At 32.1% G+C, this 12,707-nt stretch overlaps 1 protein-coding gene across 1 annotated transcript in view; it reads right to left on the reverse strand.

The window, feature by feature from the left end:
* Nucleotides 1-12,707, reverse strand: part of LOC118193437 (uncharacterized) — a 421,049-nt gene that overhangs the window by 383,820 nt on the left and 24,522 nt on the right. The gene's annotated exons all lie outside the window — the stretch shown is intronic.

A 12,707-nucleotide genomic window follows, 5' to 3' on the forward strand; every position in this document is an offset into this window, starting at 1 on the left:
TATTTTACGGAAGGACCACTAAAGAAACAATGAAAATAATGGAAAAATTAAAAAAAAGAAACTAAACTATAAAAATGCCATTAAAAAAGAATATTTACAATAGAAGTTGAACAATGTCTTTGAGCTCAAACTCACATAGCAAATTCGGTTAGAAAACTTTGTTTTTTGGTATAGTTCATTAAGCAGACAATTTGTCATTACTGCTGTTATTTCGTTTCTTTTTCGTATTTACTGTAGACAATTTTGTTTTACGCTTATGGTGTGTGAAAATAATTTTCTATAGCTTTCCAAAAGCAAACCTAGCTTTTCTCCTTGGGCACGGTGTAGTCCATCCACCCTCGGTTAATAAGGAGTTAACTGGAATTATTTAAATTTACTTTGCACATTTATTTTTGTTTAACAGTTTTTGCTTATTTTTAGCGATAGAAAATCATTTGCGTAGAATTGAAAACAGGCGTTAACTGATATAGCTCCGCCCCGCGCCAAATAAAATATAAAAGAAAATAAATATTGCATGTGATATGTAAATGGGAAAATATATGCCGTACTTTGATTCTCTGCCGCAAAATTCTTGTAAGAATTAATCGAATATATGCGAACTCAAGCAGCGTTTTCGCGTAAAAGATAAATAAAACTGGAAATAAAGGTCATCTTTTAAATACACGTGAGATGAGCTAGCCAATGGCATATGCGTAAAACACATTCCAACATGAATGATGAATTTAGTTTGCATTAAATTTTCTTACTTTTCTGTTCTCCATTCAACGGCAGAACAGTCGATTAAATAAACTACGAAACGCTGTCGGAGTTTAAAAAAGAAAACACACATAAACACAAATTCGCATTTAAAAACATACACCCACATACACACACACACACGCACACTGATAAGGCTCCTGAGGGGAAAAGAAGGTATATAACAAACAAAACAAACGGAACAAAACAACACGGTCGAAATATATTTAAGCGAAAATTTATTCTAATATTGTAAAAGGCGAGGGGTTAAGTATTTATCGATTATAAGCGAAAGGGGGAAAATTGCTTGTATTACAGAAAATTAATCATCTGTAAAGTGTAAAGAAGAAGTCCAAGATAAAAATAAAAGTTGATATCGGAATATGCGCTTCAGAATAAAGATCGTGAAGGGGAAAATATAAAAGGGAAAAAAGAGCTCTGTAAAGATTTTAATAGGAAATTTTTCCCCCAGTTAAAATGCAAGCTCTAGAGTGCAGTTAATTAAGCATTCCCCTCTACACGATCTTCTTCTAAGTGTTTCCTAAGGAATATACTTACACCTGAATGCCCCTAAATGACTATTAATCTCGACACCTAATTAACTAGAAAAGTGGCGAAAAAGGGTGGCTGGGAGAGAGCGGGGGCAATTACTTCAAATTACCCCTCGTACAGAAATTAAGGGATACTAAAATGGGTTCTAGTAACAATCTACCTCACCTCTTTACTTCTGGGCAAGTAATGCCATCTTTTCTAAAACAGGTTGCTTTGTAATGAAAGATGATTTTTATACTATATTCTGAACGAAAGCTTCAATTAAGGCACAAATTATAAAGCACTTGCAAGTTTTAGCTTGTTTATACGCAAAAGCGTAATTGCTTCAGACTTGAGACTAAGCCTTTTTTTATCATCTCTTTATTATTATCTCGCATTAGCAAGAAATTCATTAAAATATTTTTAAAATTTATGAATTAAGACGGTGTTAATTAGTAATTATCTAACTATAACGGTTATTTGCTTATGTTAATTTTATTAGCACGGTTCAAATATCATACTTATTTCATAATTCAAGCCATCGTGTAATTCTTACAGCTTAATTTTAATCCTGAAATTTAAATTAACCTGATGCGGACACCACATAACTTCATGGTACGGCCTATTAATATACACATATTTTTTGCTGCGTTTCATTTAAATTTCTTTCCTTGAATTTCATTAGATATATTTCTCATTCAATCAATTCAGATTTCACTTCGAGGCAGGTCAAAAATACATAAAATCTCATAATACCTTCATTAAATATTGTAAAATACAGAAAAACAGAAAACACCAAATACAGTTCAAAACAGTTAAAAAAAACTTTTACAATTAAAATTTTAATTGTAATTGTAAAAGTGCTCGAAGTTCTTATTCAAAAACAAGAATAACGGCCGGCGGACAGGAAGACAGATTTTTCGGTGCACAAAACTAAAAGTTTACTTTTAGTCCCACTCGGCAAAAATACCCTGAAACTGAATTCACTATTCTGCAAATTTTCAAATGTAAACAACGGCTGATCCGTTAGGCTTAGCTTCACTTACACAACTTTTAAATTGCCGATAATTCTACAACTACTGTATGAAGATTAACTAAAGGCATAAAAACCTTAACCGGAACATAAGATCAGCATAATTCAATCCCTTTTAAAATAAAAAATGCACAATTTACTAGCATATGAGAATAAAAAGACTGAGCTCACCGTGGCCAGTAACAGAGTGGGTATATATGTAAGATAAAAAATATGTGAAACAAAATTATAATTTAAACTAACGGTAAACTCTTTAATTCTTCCTCTCTATTTTAAAAATCGTAATAACGTTTCTGGATTGCGTCATTTCTAGATCATTCTATGGCCTGCGCAGCTCTGATGACGTAATAACTGGGAACTAAAACTTTTCGCTTCCCGTGCATAACCACGCACTTCAGCTTCGCTCTCTGCCTTGCTAGGATGTAATTTCGCTGGCCTGCTTTCTGTCTCAACAACATCAAAAATGTAAATGTTCTTGAATAGGCACACTAGAGTGCCAAGTGAATTGTGGCCGCAAACGTCAACTGAAAAATAAAAATGGAATTAAGACCCCCTCGACTGCCAAGGTCTTTAGATATTACGATGTCAACATATTAGCATACTACGCAGTCAGAATTCTTCCATAACCTTGTTTTCTCCTGACCTTACCGAATACGTTTAAGCTACTCATTCTACCGCATTACAGCTCGTTCTTAGTAATCACGCGTTTTTTTTTTAACTTATGAATTGCTTATTGATTTAATTTCCAGGTATTTTTGTATACCAAAACAAATCGTGGATAAGTGAAAATGTGGATGCTGAATCAGCGATAATGTACTACTTAGAATTGTACATGTATCTTTAAAAATATGCGTTTTAATGCTTTTAAAATTTGCTTCATGAATTATAAAATATGATATTCTGGTATTTATTTTAATTGCCTTACTTATGCGCTTAATTATGAAGTAAAGGTTACTAAGTGGAACATTTAAAACACAAAAATTTTAGGTAAAATATTCCTTTAAATGCAATGAAATTGTCTAAAAAATGTGCAAACAACCTTAGTAGAAATTAAAACTACTAAAATTTACATTAATATAAATTTAATCGCCACTTAACTATATCATTTATTAACAAAACCATTTTCTTTTCTTAAAAGACTTATTTTTGAAATGTAACGCACAAATTCATCAATTCCCCAGAAGCATCTTTCAGAAGACCACCAGCATTCCCCATCAAACTTATATTTTTGATCCCTATGTATATTTTTCATAACACGAATATACCTCGGAGAAAAAGGGAAAAAAAACTGTCAAATTGCAGACATTCTTGAGTACTCTTTTGAAGAATAAGGTAATTTAAAATATCTGCCAATAATGACTTCACACTGCCCTATAAACGCGGTAAACGTTCTTTTTCGGATGCACAGACTTAATTGCGACGTTGTGATTAATCGCTGTTTGGAGAAAAGTTCAGGTAAACGAGTGTTGTCAAAAACACTTAAGCGACCTTCATAATTAACTTCATGGGCCAGGGAGGTCATCATCGTTCCACTGCGAGTCAAAAATCTCGAAGATATTTTTGAGTACGCTCGATCGTCATTAGGTTGTTAATTAATAAAACTCCTGGCTCCGAAGAAACGCCTCCAAAATTTTAACTCGATGGAAAGGACCATACGGTTCTTCTTCTTTTTTTTTTCATTTACCAATTTGCATTTTTAAAAGTTTCAAGAGCAACGTTATAAATTGTGGTACAGTAAATGGAAAGCAGCTGGAATCTTTGAAGGCAGATAGTTATCGATGAAATGTCTGTCGGAAGAGTTGCAGTTTGTTTCTCTGAAGAACGGAAGATTTTGTTGGAAACTGCCTAACAAAGAATAGTTTACTTAACAGCTTACATGCTATGAAACATACGATAATTAAACAACTTCTTTAGGCTAGAACTCTTGGAATGAAATATTTATTTGAGTACAGAGAAGGAACTGAATGATTTAGTGCACATGTTTCAGATAGTTTTAATTAAAGAATGTTCCTTTCATCTAGTCATGCGCGTTCAGTTTCACAGGAAAATTCTATTTTATATCGAAAATTACACAAGTACAAGGAAGACAGAATAAGAAGAATCATAAATCATAAACTGCAGTCCTTTCCGTTATTTTATGTTTCCTAATCTAAGATATGAAATCTAATTCAGCTTTCCAAATGCGTGAAAACAGTGAAATGAAAACGTTTATAGTATTATAATATTTGTGTACATCGCACACACGCACGCACACACACACACACACAACACACACACAACACACACACACACAACAAACAAAAATAAATAAATAAATAAATAAAAATAAAAAAATAAAGGGCGGGGATATCTCCTGTTCTACTGGGCCGATCAACGAAATTCAACAATTCAACTTGCGTTCTTCATGTCTCGAAAGCGTAACTTAGGATATGTATTAGATTTATATATAACATTGTTCTAATATAATAATAATGTAATAATAATAATCTAATAATTGTTCTAATATCCTTATGAAATGGCATGCCAAGTTTTTTACATATTTCGATTCTACGGCTCAAATTCTGTAAAACTGCCAAGTTTTGTAAAAATCACACGAGTAGTTTTTAAAAAATTAGCTCTCAAAATTTTAGCTCCTCAATGTTGATTGAATTTGATATATATTTATTAATATCTCTTTTTTATTAAACTTACCTGATTCCTTTTTCCAGGATTCGAAATTTAGATTCATTCCAAATAAAATTCACCCATTTTTATGATTTATTTTGAAAATTTGTATTTTTTAAATAATTTTTATAAATTTTTCAAAAAAAAAAATTTGAATTAGGACCTATAAAATTTTTAGCATCATCTTAAAGTAGATGTATTTATAAATATACCTTCAAAAAATTAGAGTTTTTTTATTCAAATTTTCCTAGATATACGTGTATTTATTTACATATTGGTGCGTTTTGAAATTTGGCATGTTTGTTATAAATGATAATAACGCCAAATGCGGTTTACGTACTTTGTTAAAATTGAAATAATGAGCGATGACTTTTTTCTGCTAGTGGACAAGGAAAAAAGGGAAACGAAACTAGGTTGCTATAAATTAAGAAGTTCGACAAGGGAATTATTCTTGGCGCAAACTGAAAAAAATACGCCAAAATAAAATTTTTAATGTGTAAAAATACTTATATTAGATCAGTGCTATATATAAATCTAATATATATTCTAAGTCGCGTTTTCCAGACGTGAAAAACGCAATTTCAATTTCGTCAATCGGCCCAGTAGAACGGGAGATATAGAACTGCCCCTCCTTTTTCTCCTTTTTTGAGGCAGTGTATATTTATTTTTATTTGTGGCACGTTGTTATAAGTATGAATATTCAACAAATCTCTGACTGCATTTTTGAAATTTTACATAACTAACATAAGCTTTGAATGTATGAGATAAATATATAATAAAGAAAACTTGATTGTTCTTCAATATAGTTTCCGAGACAGTTTTCTGAAGTAAGTTTTTGTTTCCCATTAAAGCTAAATTAATTGTTAAATTTTCTACAGAAACTATTGGGCATTGTGCAAATAGATTATAGATAGAAACAGTAAAGCTTAACCCTTTGAATACAAATTAAAAAAATACCCCGTTTTCTATCCAAGTGAACAAAATATGTCACAAATAAGGTAAATTTAGCATCTGGGAGTTTTTTGACAAACGATTTTCAAGCCATATGTCCCAGCCGTTGTTAATGATGAGATACATATGTCCCACGCGTAGCAATCAACTTGTTATACAAGCACACCTATTTTTCTAGAAAACTTTATTATATGAAATAGATTTTACATACAGCATTCTTTGCATAACTCAACTTTACACATTGGTCAACTCATATTCGTTCTTTTTTCTATGTTTGTTTGTGTACAACGAGCACAACGGCATCCTGATTTTCCAACTATTGGAAGATGATCCCACATCCTGGAGATTTTAAGTACTTTTTAACCAAGCTGTACTTTTTAAACTTTTAGTAAAACATACATGTCCCGTTAGTAGTCAAAGGTCAAAGGGTTAAACTAGCAAAACATGTAACAATAAACTTTTAATGATAAGCACACGCTTTATTTATTAATTCTTACTTAAGTAGTCATCTCACTAATTAAATTCCTTACTATTAGCTCACATTCTCCCTATATATTGTTCAAATTTTCAGTCGTTAATAAAATACTTTTTATTTATCCATTTAAGTTCAAATACAGTTTTTAAACTTGTAGTGGATGACACTTGATGTTAATACAATTTTTTCACATATTAAATTTTTTTTTAATTTAACTATTTTTTTTTTTTATTTTAAATTTTCTTTTTCTTTCTTTTTTTTTTCTTTTGTGTGTGTGTGTATTTTAAATTTTTTTCTTTGTTGACCTAAGTAACAATTGACTTAAAAAAAAATTTTTTTTATACTACTTGTTTTTAATTTAAGTTGTGTGATACTAAAAATTACCTAATATTGAGAGAGACAAGCTAGAGTGACAGAAGTAAAAATAATAGAGTTAAGTTATTAGCATTCATAACGTATATCCTTTATTGCCTGCGCTGAATTCAAATATTTAGTTTTCTTTTTCCTTTCGACTTTAATGTGGAATGTAGTTTTCTTCTAATGTTATACGACAGTTTGGAAATAAAAATGCAAATGAGAAAAAATTTAATACATATATATTTCTAGGATGAAACATCCATCATAATGTGTCACCAACTGCTGTATGTCTTTGTTAAAGAAGCTTGCCTTTTAACCAATGGACCAAGTGACCATAAAGTTTGAAGAAAACCAACAGTTGCTCTAAATTTCTCATGATGGCATATAGTTCGTTTTTCTTGAAACTTCTGGCATCATTTACACACAAATCATCACTAACATAGTTTTTTCCGCAGTCGCAGAGATAATATACACAATATGAAATGAAACTCAGCTACAGTTCGGACTTCAGTTTGAAGAAATATAATAATTCCATAAGAAACTGTTGTCAGACTTAGAACTGGATTTTGTACTAAAACCACTGTCAGTCTTAGAACTGGACATTGTACTAAAACCACTGTCAGCCATAGAACTGGACTTTGTACTAAAAACCACTGTCAGACTTAGAACTGGACTTTGTACTCAAACCACTGTCAGACTTAGAACTGGACTTTGTACTCAAACCACTGTCAGACTTAGAACTGGTCATCACAGAGGATTGAAAATTGACAAAGATCGTAGAAAAACCTACAGGAATTGTGGTAACTGCCCGGACACATAACTCACTACCGCATATATTTTTTACTCTCCTGCTTTCCTTGCTGAATTGCTAAAAACTGGTGTCCTGTTTAAGAGACTGAACCTCTATGATGATAACACTACAGATTTTCAGGGCTGTCATCTTCTCTCATAGCACTATTTGAATAGGCTTTATTATAGACAAAACAATAACAACAATAACATAAGCCATTGTTAAGTGTAAATTACATAAACAGGAATGGATGAAGTGAAAACTCACCAAGACAAGTGGCATAGCATGATATATATCTAACTTTTGTGCAGGCTGAAACGGTTTGTTTCACTCTTCTTTTTATTTCCAAGCCGTTTGAAACTTCATTAAAAACTAACAATTATATATTTGGTGCTAAGAATCCAGATGAAAAACACAAGCATGGTTAAACTCAAAATGCAAATTAATGGTGACATTATTGTTTGCTTAGTCAAAGCACAACACTTTTAGTTAATCTGAGTATTTTCTGCTTATCCAGATCACATATTCCAAGAAAATATTATATTCTAAGCAATTTGTACATACACTTACAGTCTCTATGCTCTTGTTCTGTGTTAAAGTGTATGTATGCATGTGTTAAAATGTATTCCTTTACAATTGTTATGTTTTTAAAAAAGAACAAGACACAATAGCTGTGAATATATTTTAAACAATAATAAAATAAACTTACATATATTATACAAATAATTTCAAATTTCCCTTCGATGAAAGGAAAAAAATCCCAGTTTTATACTGTACGTGTCTAGAATACTAAAACAGGTGATTTGAAAGCAATGTTTTTTTGCAAGAATAAAAGTATATGTTTCAAAATCTTATATGAGGCTTATGAAAAGTAAACACCAATAAAAGATTGCTCAATGCTTTGATTTTGCTTTCATTTGGCAATAACGGCAGCAGCATTATTCTTTTGTTAAAAAATCCCCAACAAAGACACAAAAATGGAATAATATTTCACCAACAGCTCAAAAACTCTGCCGAAGGGAATTTCTTACCGACGTGTGTGGGATGAAGAAACCTTTGATTGCGAAAATTTGGAAAATCAATTTGTCATCTCCGGTAGAGAGAACGGAAACGTCGAAAAAAAAAAGGGAATATGGGAAGGGATAATAATGAGCGGGGAAGCTCAGATGAAATTCAATTGATGAGAAATTCGCACTGGAGGAATTCGAATCATCATAATAATATTTACTTTTTTCTCATAAATTGCCTTACAGAAATAGATTCCATTCCTTCCTTTTTACAAGAAAGCTAAAGATTTATATTCACTTATATATAGAATGGTACTATTTCAAATAGGGTTTAATATGTAAGGGTTATTAAAATTAAAACCTTATTTTTATGTTAAATCTGTCCTACACTCCTGTTTCTTCTATCAACTTCACTAGGAATATAACTAGATGGGTGGCTAAATAGAAGATCCAAAATGTAAATTCGAAGAGAGATTTTCGGCAACTCAACCTTTATCTCCCATAGTCGATGCCCCTGATTACCTGCTCTGGTTTTGATCAACTTTCTGTCTTTTGCCAGCATTTATATTTAGCGATCGTGAATAGTTAGGAGCCGGGAGACTACTTATTTAGTTTGTTATTTGTTTTTCTAACCCGTAAGTAAAGATGATTTAGCTTACAAATTTTTAGTCATAGCTAAAGGGAAATTTAAACAAGTGTTTCAGCTAAGGTCTAAATTTAGGTTTAACCTTAAAAACACTGAATTAAAAGTACTGGAATAATTGCTGAACCACTTCATACAAGAAAAATAAGCTACCCCTTGAAAAGAATTACATGTCGTTATAAAGTATTTCTCCCGCCTTCTTAGCGAGCCTTCGTGGTGTATACTCTGCACGCTGAGCGTAAATGAGAGGTCCTCGGTTCGATTCCCGGTGAAGGCGTTGCTAATTTTTCATCTTGCCTGGTTCCAAAAATCCTAATGTCTCTACATTGTTTTACGAATGTTCTATCAATATATTTTATATACCTTGTATGCCATTTGTTCTGTATTCAAAACATTTGTGAGAAATCTCATAAGGTAGTTCTGTTTGAATTGAAAAAAAAAAAAAAAAAAAAAAAAAATTACCTAATACTTATCTAGGAGCAACAAAACACACTAGTTTAAACGTTTTTGGATGCGCTGGTAGCGTACCTCATTAGGTATTTGTCATTGAGTGTACGCTGCACCATTTCGCATAGCTCAAACTTTCTGTAAAAGCTGACCTAACAGAACCATCTTGATAAAAGCGAACAATAAGCTCAGTTGGTGAGAAAGCTGACCAATAAGGTGTTCCTGACATCATTGACATCTGTTTCTGATCAAAGCTTCTTACTCAAATGCCCTTTGACCAAAATAGTTCATCGTACTCAATGGGCGTAAGGTGTTTTAATTCGGCTTGCATTGCAACAAGAACAATGCTGGTTGTGCTCTGGCACACTGAGAAGATGAAAAGTTCAAGAAACAAAAAGTGTTTCTTTCGGGAAAATAAATTTTATCAAGTTATCATTGTTAGGTTACGTTGCATTCAGTCCATTACGATCCCGTCCGCACGTAACAATTTGTGGTGTCAGAAGTGGGACTAAGTGCCGGTGACGAGCGATGCTAGAGTAATTCAGACGACTAGACGACTAGTGACAGCCTTTGCTGCATTTAAAGAAGAGATGAAAGCGACTCAGGAAAGAGTGAATGAGGTCAGGAGGAAATGAAAAGAGATATTACTGCCATAGTAGAAAAGACGTTCGAGGCTAATAGAAGGCAGAATAGACACTGTTAAAAATAAATTCGAAAAAAACTGAAGAAGAGTTTCTGCTATCTAAAAACAAATCAAAGAAAGAGTTTCTGCTGTCCAACAACAAATCGAAGAATGATTTTCTACTGTCAAACAAGAAATCGACGAGTGAGTTTCTGCCGCTGTCACCAAGGAAGTTGACAGTTTGAAGAAATTCATAATGATCGTTGGACACAATTCTGAATTCTTTAAATTCGAACCTATGTCTTCCCGACTGTCTCAAAACCTATCCACGTATGATGGAAAGATCTTCTGGCAAGCGTATAAGACTCAGTTTTCTATAGTGGCAAACGCAAACTGATGGGATTCTAGATGGGACTGATGGAATTCACAGAAGTGTCATCTCTGAGAGCAGACGCAGTGGATACCCTCCATACTCAGCCGAAAAATAGAGGTTAGACTTAAAAATTCTATCTGGCGCGTTGGAGCTACACTTTGGAAAGTTTTTAAAAGACTACAGCAGGCTTTAGTTGAAATCTCGCTAATAGAAGCCTATGGAAACACTCCAGGAGTCTTTTCGGATCGCCCACAGAAACAAGAGAAATCCTGTCCCTGCAGTACTACATTGATTGCATCCTGAGATGCAGAAAACCCTGCGAATGGCAGATGGACAGAAAGAGAGAGACGCACTCTCTTACCCGGCTCGCTGAGTTCTGTTTTTATTCTTATTTGTTGGTAAATTGTACATTTTTTGTTTTAAAAGTGACTGAATTATGTTATTCTTGCGTTCCGACTAAGGTTTTCATGCGTTTAGTTAATCTGCATGCAACAGCTGTAAAATTATGAACAATTTAAAAGTTTCCTTAGAACCTCAGTATTTTTCTTCCCAGTAGATCAGAAGGTAACTTTAATTTTGTATGCACCTAAAATTTTGTGTTACTGCACCTTGGCCTAATTAATCGCTTGTTATGGCGGAGAAACTCTAGTTTTAATTGCGAAAGATTTAACTGTTTTTAACCGTATTTGGCGTTTTATAGACGTTTCTGTATTTTACAATTTTTAATAAAAATATTTTGAGTTTTATGCATTTTTTGAGTGAACTGAATTGAATGAATGAGAAATACATTTCTAATGAAATTCGAAGAAACAAGTTTGAAGGAAGTACAGCAAAAAATATGCCAGTCGCATGCTTCTTAAATAAATGGAAAATATTTTATTGTTCACATAAAGTTTTGCGCTTTTTCAAAAATGAAAAAAAGTTTGATTCACATTAAAGCTTGATTGAAATATTATTGGCGCTAATCGTAGTCTGCCAATTATTATTAAGCTGCAAGCAATTACGAATATTTTATTGATATGATTTTAAAGAAGTTTCTTTCTATCCATCTTCGCGTGACTTAGCTCATTAGAAAAATAAATAATGCATACTGTTAGAAAATCGCCAACTACTGGTACGAGTGATTCTTCATTCTTAACTAGATGTATATTTATTTATACGATCAGAACAGGTTTGTCGAATAAAATGTCACTATTTTGCAAAAATTTCTAAATGACAAAAGTTATTGTAATTATAGCTTGAGTTCAGTTAAGGTAAAAATTTAAATAGTTAATATCAATGGTTCTCAGAATTTTGATAGAATTACATACATTTTGGTAGGATTTAAGAGTCTAACGCGTACACTTTGCACAAAAAAACAAAACAATAACAAAAAACAAACAAATAAAAAGTTCTATACCACTGCTCTACTGAACCGATTGTCGAAATTTAACTTGCGTTTTCCATGTCTCGAAACCGCGACTTGAGATATATATTAGATTTATATATAGCACTGTTCTAACATAGGTATTTTGACACAAAACCGGACTTTTTCTGAAATAACATACCGATTTTTTTACGTTTTTCGATTCTACGACTCAAATTATGCCTAAATATTAAATTTTGTAATTTTTGGTGAGACATTTATGGAGAAATTAAAAAATTTATCTTGGCGCATTTCTTTTCCAATTTGGGCCAAAAATAATTCCCTTGGCTAACTTCTTCGTTTATAGTAACCTATTCTGCTTTCCTTTTTTTTTATTATACACGAGAGGAAAAAATGTCATCGTTCATACATTCAAATAATTTTAGCTAAGTGCGTAAATCATATTTGGCGTCATTATCGCTTACGATAAAGATGCCAAATTTCAAAACGCGCCAATATATAAATTCACGAATATCTTAGGAAATTTTGAATAAAAAATTCTAATTATTTTCAGGTATGCTTAGAAATACATCTGCTTTAAGATGATGGTAAAATTTTATAGGTTATAATTCAAAATTTTCTCAAAAAAATTATAAAAATTACTTAAAAATACAAATTTTAAAAAAAGATCATAAAAAATGGGCGAATTTTATTTGGAATGAAACTAAATTTCG

Source organism: Stegodyphus dumicola, chromosome 3 (genome assembly GCF_044657685.1).
Source record: "Stegodyphus dumicola isolate Sdum_Otavi_A_Nest chromosome 3, ASM4465768v1".
Lineage (NCBI taxonomy): Eukaryota > Metazoa > Arthropoda > Arachnida > Araneae > Eresidae > Stegodyphus > Stegodyphus dumicola.